We start from the raw sequence: 16,546 nt of genomic DNA, 5'->3' as shown, positions 1-16,546 counted from the left end.
AAAAATTTTTTTAAGTGCTCTGTGTGTTTATTATATTATTTTTAACCAGTGAAAGTAGATCCCTTTATTTTTAATCTTTTTGGGTATTTGTAAATATACATATGCTATAAAAGTGGATGAAAGTTAATTTTAACTTTCATCCATAAAGTTAATTTTCTTTATGAAAATATCTTTGTCTAACTTTCAAGTGTTTGGCTCAAAGTGGGGCAAGAATATAGATCAGATAGCACTGCTTGGTTTAGCTAAACATTTTTTCATAGCAAGACTTGCTCAAAAAAGGAAGCCATTCTTTCATACATTCTGGCTCAAACACTTTATCATAAATAGTCTGTGGTCTTGCTACTTTGAGTAGCGTTCCTTTAGATTTTTAGATGGTTTAATCAAGTAAAAAGAAGATTTAGTTGGTAGAATTTTATTGATTGCTAACAAATGTCAGGCACTGTTATTTGTTAGGAGTACAAAGATGAAAAAGACATGACACAATCTTCAAGATGGTCATAATCTAGAGGAAGAACATAGACAGCTTACTTAAAAGGTACTGTTGAAAATACAGTGAGTGAAGAAAGCAGAATAAATTCTGGGAGTATAGAGAGGTACCTTATGTATCTTAATAGTTGGAAAAGATACCAGGACAGATCAAGTATTAATAACATTAGACACTTTTGAATTAGTATAGATACAGTGATACGTCTCTTTTCACCTGAGCTCTCAGGGAAGCTTCTATTCTTGTGATGAGCTCATAAAAATTAATGTGTGGAACCTGAGTTACTACAAAATCCATTTTCATGCTCACTGGTGTGCAGATTCTTGAATATCCTTGTGAATATTGAAGCCTCTTATTGAACTTTGTTATATTTTGTGTGCTATTCACTATTTGGATGACAAGTTGTAATTTCCAAGTGAACAATGTCTTGAAGTATCATATGCCCAGAACATTTCCTTTAATCATATTGACCTTACAATTTTCATTCCTTGCTCCTGGTGACATTACATTACTATAGGTCACCTACATGGCGGCTTCACCCTTTTTCCCTAGACTTATCTCATCAAGTCACTTCTTCAGATGACTCAACAAAGAATGTAAATCAAGCAGAGTTTTGGCAGCCACTCTTGAAAAGGGTGTTCAAGAACAGGTATTTAATTGAAAATTAGAAACCATTAGATGTGGTCTAAAGAAACTGTCCATAACGCTCATTCTACTGGCCTAGTGAGCATGACTAGCTACTCCCTTTAAGTCTCACTGGAGAAACTTTATGACTAGAAATACATCCTGATGGTAGATTTCTATACCTAAGAATCTCTGCTTAGGGCAGCAGGAGAGACTCATTTTGTTGATTCTTAGACTTTAAAACCAGTAGAACCTGAGTACTTTAGATTTACTGTTTCTTGCATAGGTGGACATTGGAGACCTGCACATGCTCCTTAAAGTTGGAAAGAAGGCCATCTAGGTATAGAAAGATCCATATAGTGAAAGCTATGGTTTTTCCAGTAGTCATGTATTGATGTGAGAGTTGGACCATAAAGAAGGCTGAGCACAGAAGAATTGATGCTTTTGAACTGTGGTGTTGGAGAAGACTCTTAAGAGCCCCTTGGACTGCAAGAAGATCAAACCAGTCAATCCTAAAGGAAGTTAGCCCTGAATATTCAATAACAATGCAGCAGCTTTATTATACATCATTATACAACAGACAAATTCAAAATCTATTTGGCTTAGGAATTTTACTAAAAAGATAGCTAGCCCAGAGATAAGAAAACAGCAACTGAAAAAGGCAAAAATTGTTCATTTTTAAAATTATAGTTGATTTACGTCATTGTGTTTCAGGTGTACAGCAAAATGATTCAGTTATACAAACCAGTCAATCCTAAAGGAAATAATTCCTGAATATTCATTGGAAGGACTGATGCTGAAGCTGAAGCTCCAATACTTTGGCCACCTGATGCAAAGAGTCAACTCATTGGAAAAGACCCTTATGCTGGGAAAGATCGAAGGCAGGAGGAGAATGGGGCGACAGAGGATAAAATGGTTGGATGGCAACACTGACTCAATGGACATGAATTTGAGCAAACTCTGGGAGGTGGTGAAGGACAGGGAAGCCTGGCGTGCTGCATTCCATGGGCTCGCAGAGTCGGACACAACTGAGCGACTGAACAAGGCAAGAGAACACATGAAAAAGACAGATTGAAGAGAAACAACCTAGTGCGTGTATAAACCTCACACAGTTTCTCATGGTGGAATTACTGAGTACAAGACTATATAGAGACATGAAAGGTAGGTGATGGTCAGTTCATGGAACACGCAGGTTATATTATGAATTTGGATGAAGGTCGTTAAAGGGAGATCGGCTGAGGATTTGTTGGGCTGAAAAATGGAGAAAGGATTTGAAAAATATCCAAGAGATAAAATGGGAAGGACTTAATTGGATATTGAGAGAGAAATTGGTGTCCAGTTTTCTAATATAGGAATTCTAATCCAATATTTGGAGAATAGGTGATAAGTGAGAAATTGGATGGGAAAGATGATTAATTGAATTTTTTGATATGTTGAGATTGGGATGGCTATGGAATATCCAGGTGGACATCCCTAGTAGGTGATTAGATTTTCAATTCTGAGGTATTCTGAGAAAAATCTGAGCTGGAGATAGATACAATTTGCAAGTTAAAACCACAGAGGTGAATTAGATGACCGAGAGAGAGAGGGAGTCCATATAGAGACAGAACTTTCGTTTAATCCCAATTCTGCCATATATAGCTATTTGACCCTTCTGTGGCAGTTTGGGTTGGGGTGAGATATTAAAATTCTGAAACAAATTAAGAGGGTAGAATTTGAAAAGGTCTTTGAATGGAGTGATGTTGAAAGAGAAATTTGGTATAACACATTTCTAGCTTGGGCAACCGGTTAGATGGTGTTGACATTCCCTAATTATGGATGGGGATGCGGGGAGGGGAGCCAGATGCTAGTCAGGATACTAGATAAGACTTTCCAGAATTGTAAGAGTTAGGCTAAATAGTCCTTCTGACTTTTCTTTTTCTAGTGTAGGACGCTGTTGGAGGAAAGGTGACAGGGACAATCTATCACCCTTGAGACTCTCTCCAAAAAACAGAATTGTTAACTTCCACAAGGTTCTAGCATTGTCTATGATTGTCTAAGAGTGATTGAACATTTTCCTGATTGTAGAAAATGAGATGTTGAGTATATCTGTAAACCTATGACTATTGAAAGAAGGAATAAATACAAAAGTTGGTTTTTAAATAGGATTGTTTGTAAATAGTTTGCCACGCACTCATGACCAAGAACTCGTTTGTTGCTGTATATTATACCCTTATAAAGCCTTTGTAAGCTAGTCAGGTTTTATAGACCTGAAAACCATTTTTTTTCCCTTGGTGACTTCATTTCTCCTTTGATTTATTGAGCTAATTAAAAAACATAACTTTAAAGGGCAGTTTTAGTTTAATAGTTCCAAGTGCTACAATACTTCCTTTTACTTAAAAAAAAATTAATGTGGATATTTTGAGATTTCATTGACTTTATTTACTACTGAGTAATAGCTAAAGCTCAAGTTGGCCTGTCTTTCTCTAGACCAGTGCTGTATGATACTTAATATAATGTCAACCATGTATAATTTTAAAATTTCTGATGGCCACATTGTAGAAAGTAAAAAAACAGGTGAGATTAATCTTAATACATTTTATTTAACCTTATATATCCAGGATATTATGATCTCAATATGTAATAAAAGTTTTTATTAATTATTTTTTACGTGCTTTGACATCTAGAATATAGATTATGTCTACAGCTAGGGTGACCCTGTGTTGTATAACTTACAGTACTAAAACTTGTACAGATGGTCACCTTATTTATAGCCCATCTTTCAGATGCTACATTTTCACTGAAAACGTTTGATCTATATTTAGGTTTCATAAAATCTGCAGTTTGAAAAGTTTATTCATATACCCAGTTTCTTCCAAAGAGACTTAAAAATGTTCCTATAACTAAATCAGGTATCAGTTGTTAAATTTACATTAATTCAAATTAAAAACTTCAGTTCTTCAGTTGTCCCAGCCACATCCTAAGTGCTCAGTAGCTACATGTAGCCAGTGATTACCATGTAGACAGTGCCAGTTTAGACAACCTGTACGTTCCTAGCTAAATCCTAGTACTCAGCCAGCCACTGTGCTACAGCTAAACTGCACTGCTTGCCCTTCCCCTTCGTACTTAACTTTTGCTTGATGCTGACTTTACTGGCATTGGTGCTATTCTTTTTGCCTGAAACATGCTTCATTTCCTTCTATATACTCAAATGTTGCTCCTCTTCCAGGAAGTGTTATTTTTTGCCCTTGGGTTGGAACTAATTTCTATCCTTTGCATTCCTGAAGTATTTGATTTCACTTGTCTTGTGGTTTTGGCAGTTTCTGTCTTGTGTTCTAATATTCATTAATCTGTTGTAGTTTGGATTCTGTCCTTATTACCCCTCTGAAATCACTCTTTAGGGATCACCACAAACTTCCTTTTACCAAATTCTAGAGTCATTTCTATGTCCTCACCTTTCTTGAACTCAGCACTAACTAATACAGCTGATCATTACCTCTGATTTTACTTAAAAATTTTTATTACGAAGCAATTCACACACACTAGAATATATATGAAGGCTTCCCTGGTGGCTCTGCAATGCAGGAGATGTGGATTCGATCCCTGGGTTGGGAAGGTCCCCTGGAGAAGGAAATAGCTACCCACTCTTGTATTCTTGCCTGGAGAATCCTCATGGACAGCTGGCAAGCTACAGTCCATGGGGTCACAAAGAGACATGACCAAGCGACTTAACACTTTGACTTTCACTTAGGAAGTGTATATTTTACTTACATTTTGAAGTACAACATCATTTAAAAAGTAGAACATTAACTTTGAAGTGCCTCAGTGTCTAGGAGAAGGCAATGGCAACCCACTCCAGTACTCTTGCCTGGAAAATCCCATAGATGGAGGAGCCTGGTAGGCTGCAGTCCATGGGGTCGTGAAGAGCTGGACACGACTGAGCGACTTAGCAGCAGCAGGAGCAGCAGCAGTGTCTTTAATACTTCTCTATCTTTCCTAACTTCCGGATGACAACTGTCTGAATTTTGTATCAATAAATCTTTTATTTTTCATTATAAGTTTACCACATGTTTATGTGTCTCTATAAGTACAGTATTTCCTGCTTTTGGCTTTTCTGTGAATAGAATCAAATTATATGTATACTTTAGTGACTGTTTTTGCTCAACTTCGTTTTTGAGATTCATCTGTATAGATGCATGTAGCTATCACTCATCGTCATGGCTATATAGCATTCTATTACAAAATGCATACCATGATTTATCCATTCAACTATGGACATTTAGATTATTTTTAGTTTTTTTATTATTATAATCAAGGTAGTTATGAACATTTCTTCTTGGACATGTTTCCAGCTGCATGCATTCAAGTCTTCTAGGTCATTGAGACTCAAGAAATATGATTCTTCAATTAGCAGTATAAACATTACTTGTGTTAGTCCAAGCAGATTTGGGGCCCCACTCTAGACACTGAATCAGAAATTTTGAGTTGGGGCCTGGTACTCTGTTTTAAGGGCTTCCCTTGTGGCTCAGGTGTTAAAGAATCTGCCTGCAATGAGGGAGACCTGGGTTTGATCCCTGGTTTAAGAATATCCCCTGGAGAAGGGAAAGGCTACCCACTTCAGTATTCTGGCCTGGAGAATTTGGGTCACAAAGAGTTGAACACGACTGAGTGACTTTTACTCACTCTGTTTTAATAAATCCTCCAGATGATGCTGGTGGCATACCGAAGTTTGAGAACCATTGATCTAAAGGTACCCTTTGTGAGATTAATTTGTACCTTCTGATTATGATTTTTGGCTTCCATATTCTTTTTGAAATACTTTTTAATATTTTTTTCCCATGACACTTGAGTACTCCTGATGAGGAAATGATTTACAACTGATGAGGAAATGATTTACAACTAAGGGACTAGACTGAAAAATCACAAAGCCCATCAGTGTGTTCTACAGTGACGCTCTCAAGGCTCTGGCAAAGCCATAAACTGAAACAGTTTTCTTTTATGATAAAGTCAGCCTGCTCAAAGACAGTCTAGCTGCCAATTAATCAGTTTATTAAAAAACTGTATAAACAAGACTTAACTGTTTCTAAACTGTCTGCAATTTGTTCCCTCCCTTTCCCCACATTTTGCACATTTTTTTGTCTTTTTTTATGCTTTGATAAGTTTTTGATTACCTCATGTGACTAAATCTGCATATAAGTAACTAATTAAATATTTCTGAGTATCCTTTCACACACCACAATTCTGTTACTGTTTTTTTTCTCCTACTTAACTGGTTACTCTTTTTCAGTCTCCTCTGCCAGCTCCATCCCCTTTACTCAGTCTTTTAATATTACAGTGCCCTGGGCCATAGTGTAAGCTCCTCTGCTATTCTCTATCTAGATACTTGCTCTAAATAGTCCTGTTTTATGGTTTAGTTACTAATACGTGTCCGACTCTTACAACCCCATGGACTGTAGCCTACCAGGCTCCTCTGTCCATGGGATTCTCCTGGCAAGAATATTGGAGTGGGTTGCCATTTCCTTCTCCAAGATAGTCCTACATGGGCCTAATAAATGACACAAATTTTTATCTGCAGCCTTGACTCCTCCCCTAGGTCTAGACTTGTTTTTTCAGCTCAGTACTTGATATCTCCATTTGGATGACTAAAGGTTTTTCACCTTTTACATACCAAAACAAAACACTGATTTCCATGCCTAACTGCCTCCAAACTTATTATTCTAGTCTTTCCTTTCTCCATAAATTACATACATCTTAAACTGAAAACCTAAGAGTTATCCTTTATTTCCTCTTTTCTTCCTCAATTACCACATTCAGTTAGTCTTTTCAGCTCTTCCATATCTATCTAATCTCCTGTCTATCCATTCTCTTGATGCCATCATTTATGTCTTGCCTGGATGGCTATAAAAGCTTCCTAAGCTGGTTTCCTTGTTCCCTGCCCAGCAACAGTTAATGTGACATGCAGGAATCAAAGTTGTCTTCAGAAACATGTATCAGAACATGACATTCCCTAAAACAAAATCTTGCAATGATTCCCACTGCATTTCAAATAAAATCCATTTATTTTATCATGGCCTTCAAGGCCCTCTATATACTGGACTATGCCCATCTTTTCAACTATTTCTCCTATCATGCCTCAGCTTTCTCCACTCATTCTGGTTTACTTTCTCCCCCTCTGATACACAGCTTACCTTCGGGCCTTCATACTTGTTTTGTCTGGAATTCTGTTCCCGGGCCTAGATCTTTACGTTTGATGAAGTCCAATTTACTATTTTGTCATTGTTGTTGCTTGTGTTTTGTTGCCTAAGCCTTTGTATAATCCTAGATCATGATAATTTGTTTTCTTCTAAGAGTTTTTTTATTTTTCCTGTCATGTTTAGGTCACTGATCCATTTTGAGCTACGTTTTACATACAATGAGAGGGTAGGGGTCCAGCTTCATTGTTATATATGTGAATATCTGTTTTGGATGTCCTGGCAACATTTGTTGAAAAGACTGTTCTTTGCTCCTCTTGAATTATCTTGTCACTCGTGCTGAAAATTAGTTGACAGTAAAAGTGAGTGTTTAGACCCCCATAGAGCCAGGGAGGCACCAGCTGCCCCACGGGGCGGAGGCCGAGTCCACAGTGTGAGGGAGTCCCCGGCCCCTCTGCGCCTATGTCTGGCAGAGCCGGTGTGAGATGAAGAGACAATCCTTCCCAGCCACTGGGATCATCAAGAGTTTTGGCCGGACCTTCAAGCACACACCGAGATAGGAGCCAGACAAAAAGCACAGACTATGGTGCTGAAACAGATTAATAAGAAACTTAGTAATTTGGCCCGTGACCCTCCAGCACAATGTTCTGCAGGTCCAGTTGGGGATGGTATGTTCATAGGCAAGCCATAATTATGGGACCTAATGACAGCCCATGTCAAGGTGGTGTATTCATTTTCCTTCAGACTACCCCTTCAAACCACCTAAGGTTGCATTTACAATAAGAATTTATCATCCAAATATTAATAGTAATGACAGCATTTGTCTTGATATTCTAAGATCACAGTGGTCTCCTGCTTTAACTATTTCTAAAGTTCTTTTATCCATTTGTTCACTGCTATGGGATCCAAACCCATATGACTCCCTAGTGCCAGAGATTGCCCGGATCTATAAAACAGACGGAGATAAGTACAACAGAATATCTCAGGAATGGACTCAGAAGTATGCTGTGTGATGCTACCTTAAAGTCAGAATAACCTGCATTATAACTGGAGTAAACTTTAAATTACTATTCCTTTTTTGATTTTCTTATCTGGCTGCTCCCCTATCAGACCTCATCTTTTTTAATTTTATTTTTTATTTACCTCCCTTCATTCATTCACATGGTCATCTGAGAAGACTTAAGTTCTTCCAGCTTTGAACAATAACTGCTTTTAGAAACTGTAAAGTAGTTATAAGAAAACAGTTGCCCAAGATTCAGAATTTTTTAAAAAATGGAGCATGTGTATTATGTGGCCAATGTCTTCACTCTAACTTGGTTATGAGACTAAAACCATTCCTCACTGCTCTTACATGCTGAAGAATCATCTAAGAGGGAGGAAGATGGATGCTGAGTTGTCACATCAAAGGAAGCAGCATTATTTAGCAGCATCCATTCTTGTTTAAGCCTTCCACTGTTAGAGATTTGAGGTTACATGGTATACTTTATGCTCATAACTGATGTGGCTACAGAATTGGTATTGAATTTATAGTATCAGCAGAACAGAAAATGTGATGTATTTTATGTATGTCAATAAAGGAATGACCAGTTCTGGTTCTACAGAGAATGGAAATTAGAAGTCAAACACCCTTTGTATTCCAAAATAAGGTCTCAGAACATTTTGTTATTTTCATTTAAATTGTTAGGAGGCTTGGAGTTACTAGTTAATCTATCTTCCAGTATACTGTTTAATATAGCAGAGAATAAATGATGCAAGTTGTCAATGGAGGAGTGACCAGCTATTAGCTCTGCTAGAAACTGATTTATTTTTCTTCAATAAAATTACGTAAACAAATGAGTTAGCTGCCTGGATTAATCAGTATGGGAAACAATCTTTTGTAAGTACAAGGCTGTTTTTTGTATGTACTTTTGGGATTTGCCTCGTTGTTTGACATCAAATGATGTAAAGTTCAAGACAGTAAATATTTTGCCATGTTCAGTTAAAAGTATGCAGTCTGTTACAAGTTGACATATTGATTGCTGGATCTATACAGAATCAATAAGCTATTGAGATAGTGTAGCTTTAGTATGCTGCACATGATACTGGTAGCCAGGGAGTTCATAGATGGGCTTGGAACCCAGCAGTTTTACAAAGTACATATGGAGTTTAAGAAATTTATTTTCCAGGTGCAATCCCTGTATAATTAAATTTTTTCTTCACCTTGCACACTTGACAGCTGAAAAGACCATAACATGGAAGTGACAATGGGTCAAAATTTACAAAATAAAGTACTCTTTTGGTGTGGGAGTTGACATGAGGCTATGTTGAAGTGACTACCTATGTGGGATATGAGTTTTTTTAGTGGATTGAATATCCATTAAAATGAATTTGTTCAGCCATTTATGTTAATGAGTATGTAAGTGCAACAGATACCACTTCAGGTGACTTAGTTCAGTTCAGTCTCTCAGTAATATCCAACTCTTTCAACCCCGTGGACTGCAGCACGCCAGGCCTCCCTGTCCATCACCAACTCCTGGAGTTTACTCAAACTCATGTCCATTGAGTCGGTGATGCCATCCAACCATCTCATCCTCTTTCATCCTCTTCTGCCTTCAGTATTCCCCAGTATCAGGGTCTTTTCCAATGAGTCAGTTCTTTGCATCAGGTGTCAAAGTATTAGAGTTTCAGCTTCAGCATCAGTCCTTCCAATGAATATTCAGGACTGATTTCCTTTACGATGGACTGGTTGGATCTCCTTGCTGTCGAAGGGAATTTCAGGAGTCTTCAACATCACAGTTCAGAAGCATTAATTCTTTGGCACTCAGCTTTCTTTATAGTCCAACTCTCACATCAGTACATGACTACTGGGAAAACCATAGCTTTGACTAGACAGACCTTTGTTCTCAAAGTAATGTCTACTTTTTAATATGCTGTCTAGGTTTATCATAACTTTTCTTTCAAGGAGCAAGTGTCTTTTAATTTCATGGCTGTGGTCACCATCTGCGGTGATTTTGGAGCCCAAAGAAGTAAAGTCTGTCACTGTTTGCATTGTTTCCCCATCTATTTACCATGAAGTGATGGGACCAATGCCGTGATCTTAGTTTTCTGAATGTGGAGTTTTAAGCCAACTTTTTCACTCTCCTCTTTCACTTTCCTCAAGAGGCTGTTTAGTTCTTCTTCACTTTCTGGTATAAGTGTGGTGTCATCTGCATATCTGAGGTTATTGTTATTTCTACTGGCAATCTTGATTCCAGTTTGTGCTTCATCCAGTTCAGCATTTCTCATGATGTACTCTGCATATAAGTTAAATAATCAGGGTGACAATATACAGCCTTGACATACTTGGAACCATTCTGTTGTTCCATGTCCAGTTCTAACTGTTGCTTCTTGACCTGCATACAGATTTCTCAGGAGGCAGGTCAGGTGGTCTGGTATTCCCATCTCTAAGACTTTTCCACAGTTTAATTCAACAAATAATGTATGAGACATGTGAGGAAAACTTTTCTAAAACAGATCAAAGAAAATAAATGGAGATAATCATCTTTCCTTGATAGAAAGACTGAATATAGCAAATAGGCTCCCTAATTCTTCCTAAAGTAGTGAAAAAGTTTAATGCAATTCCAGTAAAGGTTTCCATAGATTTATTGGGTTGGTGCAAAAGTAATTGTGGTTTTGCATTGTTGAACTTTGCTGTTCAACAGTGCCATTTAAGAATGTATTCGGATACATTCTTAAATGTGGTTATTTTATACATCATTTTATTGAACATTTCTTGCTTCATGTTTTTTTGCTAATGACTTATTGCTGTTTATTTTATATTTGTTTTAGACTAGGGAAATGATGTCTAAAAGCAAAAGACAAAAAGCGAATTTGAGCGATTTTCTTATTTGAGTTCAAAATGTGTCATAAAGCACCGGAGATAACTCACAACATAAACAATACATTTGGCCCAGGAACTGCTAACGAACATACAATGCAGTGTGGTTCAAGTTTAGCAAAGGAGACAAGAGCCTTGAAGACAAGGAGTACAGTGGCTGTCCATTGGAAGTTGACAATGACCAATTGAGAGAGAGAAGTTAACAAAGAACTCAACATCGAGTATTCTACAGTCATTCAGCATTTGATGCAAATTGGAAAGTTGAAAAAGCTCAGTAAGTGGGTCCTGTGTGAGCTGACCAAAAATTAAAAAAATTGTTGTTTTGAAGTGTTATCTACTCTTACTCTGTGCAACAGCAATGAACCATTTCTTGATCTGATTGTGACATGGGACAGAAAGTGGATTTTATACAACAACCAATGCCAAACCACTCAGTGATTGGACCAAGAAGAAGCTCCAAAGCACTTCCCAAAGCCAAACTTGCACCATAAAAAGGTTATGGTCACTGGTGGTCTGCAGACTGTCTGATCCACTACAGCTTTCTGAATCCTGGCGAAACCATTACCTCTGAGAAGTATGCTCAGCAAATCAGTGAGATACACCAAAACTGCAACACTTGCAGCCAGCATTGGTCAACAAAAAGGACCCAATTCTTCTCCACAACAGCAACAGCACCCTACCACACATCATACAACCAGTGCTTCAAAAGTTGAACTAATTGGGCTACAAAGTTCTGCCTCATTCACCGTAGACCTGACCTCTCACCAACTGACTACCACTTCTTCAAGCATCTCAACAACTTTTTGGAGGGAAAATGCTTCCACAACCAGCTGCTGCTGCTGCTGTTGCTAAGTTGCTTCAGTCGTGTCTGACTCTGTGCGACCCCATAGACGGCAGCCCACCAGGCTTCCCCGTCCCTGGGATTCTCCAGGCAAGAACACTGGAGTGGGTTGCCATTTCCTTCTCCAATGCATGAAAGTGAAAAGTGAAAGTGAAGTCACTCAGTCGTGTCCAACCCTTAGCGACCCCATGGACTGCAGCCTACCAGGCTCCTCTGTCCATGGGATTTTCCAGGCAAGAGTACTGGAGTGGGGTGCCATTGCCTTCTCCATCCACAACCAGCAGGAGGCAGAAAATGCTTTCCAAGGGTTCGTTGAATCCCGAAGCACAGATTTTTATGCACAGAAATAAACTTATTTCTCATTAGCAAAAATGTGTTGATTGTAATGCTTCCCATTTTGATTAATAAAGATGTGTTTGAGCCTAGTTATAATGATTTAAAATTCATGGTCCAAAACCACAATTACTTTACTAGTAAATTAATGTCTTGGGATTGTAAATGAATTTATAGAAAATCAGCTGGAAGGAATAACAAAGATATTAAATTATTGAATTAAAATATGATTAATAAGGAGAGATTGGCATCAGATGTTAAAATTAAATCTGTGTTAACATTGTTACACAGTTATATAGTCAGACAACTAATGCTTTGAAACAGGTACTTATCAGTGCATAACTGATACTAGAATGTCACTTAAATCTATTTGATGCTGCTGCTGCTGCTGCTAAGTCACTTCAGTCGTGTCCGACTCTGTGTGACCCCATAGATGTCAGCCCACCAGGCTCTCCCACCCCTGGGATTCTCCAGGCAAGAACACTGGAGTAGGTTGCCATTTCCTTCTCCAATGCATGAAAGTGAAAAGTGAAAGTGAAGTTGCTCAGTCGTATCTGACTCTTAGGGACCCCATGGACTACAGCCTACCAGGCTCCTTCATCCATGGAATTTTCCAGGCAAGAGTACTTGAGTGGGGTGCCATTGCCTTCTCCGTAAATGTATTTAAGGGGGACCAAATTTTCATAAGTAGTTTCACTAGAACTTTTAACTTGAAATTTTTTGCTAAGACTACAAAAAAACCTTACTTTCTTATAGTTAACTTATATTTTAACTCTTAGAAATGTTTTTTGACAAAACCATTAGAAACATGGAATGATAATCTTCACTTCATGTTGGCTGTTCCATAATTGAATCATTTTACAAAACATCCCAGATTTCATCCATTTTTGTAAGAGTATCTTCTAGTCAAATCTTGTATCTTTGACCTTTTGTTCTTGTCAACTTTAATAGCTAGTTGGACTGATTGACACAGTCTATGGCTCTGCTCATGGCTTGAACAGTTTCCCATCATCTATATCAATTTCATGAAATGCTACATATTTTGTGAGACTTGCAAGTTCTCTTCATAGTCAATTTTCATTGCACTTGCATTGTATTTTTGAATGACAATCTGTAAGACAGTGGCAAACACAGACATTAACACAGGAGGTACTATGAAGCAGGAAAGAATGTTTGAGAAAGGGTTGTTTTCTCTTTTTTTTTTTTGGCTACACTGTCCAGCTTGTGGGACCTCATTTCCTCAACCAGGGATTGAACCTGTGCCCTTCAGCAGTGTATACATGGAGTTCTAACCACTGGTTGTTGTTTAGTTGCTAAGTCATGTCTGACTCTTGTGACCCCATGGACTGTAGCCTGCCAGGTTCCTCTGTCCATTGGATTCTCCAAGCAAGAATACAGGAGTGGATTACCATTTCCCCCTTCAAGGGATCTTCCTGACCCAGGGATCGAACCTGTGTCTCCTGCATTGGCAGGCAAATTCTTCACCACTGAGCCACCTGGGAAGCCTCCCACCATGCTTTAATAACATGGAAAAATCAAAATCACTTTCCTTGGTTTTCCCCAAAGGCAGCTGAATATACTTAAAACACTATTTAGGGACTTCCCTGGTGGCCCAGTGGATAGGAATCTACCTGCCAATGCAGGGATCACAGGTTTTATCCCTGGTCCAGGGGAACTCCACATGCTCTGGAGCAACTAAGTCTGGGCCACAACTGAGACCACGTGCTGCAATTACTGAAGTTCGTGCCCCCAGTGCCTGTGCCCTGATCCAAGAAAAGCCACCACAGTGAGGAGCCTGTGCACTGCAACTAGAGAAGTTCTGTGAGCAGTAACGAAGACCCGGCACACCCAGAAATAAATAAATAAATAAATATATTACTGGGTTATAAAACAGAACCTTATATATGAAGATAAGTGGAATAAATATTACCCTATGAAATTTACATGTTTGTAGAAGTATGCTATTTTCATTGTATGTAGAAAAAAATAAAGTTCAGTTGAACTTTCATATGGATTTGAACTGCATGGGTCCACTTATGCTCAGATTTTTTTCAATAGTAAGAACTACAGTACTACCTGATTCATGACAGGTTAAATTGGCCAATGCAAAACCACAGATACTGAGGAATCAAATATAGGTAGGGTTGATTATAAGTTATACTTGTATTTTTGACTGCACAGAGGATCACCACCCAAAACCTGTGTGATTCACGGGTGAACTGTACATCATAAAGTATATCATATTCTAATATTCGAGAAATTGGTAAGAAAATTACTATTTACCTGGAGTAATTTTTAAAGATATGCCTTGAAAATTTTAATATTCCACTCACCTAGGAGCTAGAACCTGATTCAAAAATAACCAGTTTTCAAAAAAAAAAATTCACAGGGTTAAAACTATGGAAAGATTAATCACTGATGACTCATGAAGCAACTCAGAATCTTGAAGTGCCTCATTTCAAAACTTATTGTAAATCAAAAATTACAGTTATTTGAGTTCCCTGTAAAGGTCATGAAAGATGTGTTATTTATACTCATGTATTTTCCTGTAATCTTTCCACCTCTTATGGGCATATAGAAAATAAGAGTTTAAAACTTATCCTCTGCAGTTGGAAAGTAGACACGAAAATTACTCTGGTTGCTTAAATCAGGGCAAGATCTATGGAAGACCTGTCTTAGAATCATTTGGGATGCTTGTTAGAAATGCAGATTTCTGAATCCCTCACCAGACCTGAATCACTGTATGTAGGAGAGCTCTCAGGATAGTAACAAGTTCTCCAGGTATTCTCATATTTAAGTTTGAGATCCATTGCCACATGACTTCTGGATCTGAGATATCAACCTTGAGAGCACAAAAATAATTCCTCCCATAAATGTTGATACAGGGGAAAAGTGACATTAAAATGGGTGTGCTACTTCCCACAGAGTATAATAAGAACAGGAAATAATATGTTCTGCCATCAGATGAAAGGAATTTTAGAGGCAAAGTTGAAAATAGTTAAGAGCTATTTCATTCTTTGTTATACTAATAAGATCATTGCTTACATAATGTATAGATTTTTCAATGTATTTTTCCTTATTGATGTTAAGTGACATGAAATTAGCTGAGCCTCATTTGATTCCTTTGGAAAATGTTTTTGTTCATGTTTTGCTTTTACTTTAAACACTCAGATGTATCTTTAGGAGTTCTTTCCACTAAATATCTTGAGTTTTCAGAGCTACGGTTGTGATACATGTTTTCATTAATGCTAGCCATTTTTACTTGTAATCCCAGTTGTAATTGTTACCAGTGGGAACTGAATAAAATGGTTTTTATGGGACTTCCCTGGTGATCCAGTGGTTAAGTATCTGCCTTGCAATGCAGGGAACATAGGTGCAGTCTCTGGGGAACTAAGACCCCACATGCTACAAAGCAACTAAGCCCACACACTGCAACTCCTGAGCCTGGCTCCAGAGCTTCAAGGCCCAACTAGATAGTCCCTGTGCCCACTGCAGTGAAGGACACTGCAAACGCAACCAAGATGAGGCAGCAATATATCCATACACACACACACACACACATACGTATAATGGTTTTTGCTACTGCTAAGTCACTTCAGTCGTGTCCAACTCTGTGCGACCCCATAGACGGCAGTCCACCAGGCTCCTCTGTCCCTGGGATTCTCCGGGCAAGAATACTGGAGTGTGTTGCCATTTCCTTCTCCAGTGCATGCATGCATGCATGCTAAGTTGCTTCAGTCATGTCCAACTCTGTGCGACCCCATAGATGGCAGCCCACCAGGCTCTCCTGTCCCTGGGATTCTCCAGACAAGAACACTGGAGTGGGTTGCCATTTCCTTCTCCAATGCATGAAAGTGAAAAGGGAAAGTGAAGTCACTCAGTCGTGTCCGACTCCTAGTGACCCCACAGACTGCAGCCCACCAGGCTCCTCCGTCCATGGGATTTTCCAGGCAAGAGTACTGGAGTGGGTTGCCATTGCCTTAGAAGGAACTAAATTTTTTTCTTTTTCTTTTTACACAACTGTGTAAAGTTAAGTGGCTAATAGTTTTCATTTGGTCAATTTGTTTTCTTTGTGAGAGTTGAACACACTTAATTCTTCCTTAATCATCCCCCAACTTCCCCTTCTAAACCTTGCGTTTGCTCCCCCAGCCCCCCACCCCCCACTGCTGCTGTGCTGTGTTCAGTTGTGTCCCACTCTTTGCAACCCTATGGACCCACCAGGCTCCTCTGTCCATGGG

General features: G+C 38.5%; 1 pseudogene across 1 annotated transcript; it reads left to right on the top strand.

Moving 5' to 3' along the window:
- Positions 1 to 65: 65 nt before the first annotated feature.
- On the top strand, positions 66 to 15,628 carry LOC132345289 (ubiquitin-conjugating enzyme E2 D3-like; annotated as a pseudogene). Its single transcript, XR_009494521.1, has one exon. The product of XR_009494521.1 is annotated as a ubiquitin-conjugating enzyme E2 D3-like (transcript).
- Positions 15,629 to 16,546: the final 918 nt, after the last annotated feature.

This window comes from Bos taurus, chromosome 5 (assembly GCF_002263795.3).
Source record: "Bos taurus isolate L1 Dominette 01449 registration number 42190680 breed Hereford chromosome 5, ARS-UCD2.0, whole genome shotgun sequence".
In the NCBI taxonomy this organism is placed as follows: Eukaryota; Metazoa; Chordata; class Mammalia; order Artiodactyla; family Bovidae; genus Bos; species Bos taurus.
Note: the sequence above shows the minus strand (reverse complement) of the source record. Positions and strands in the feature narration are given on the sequence as shown.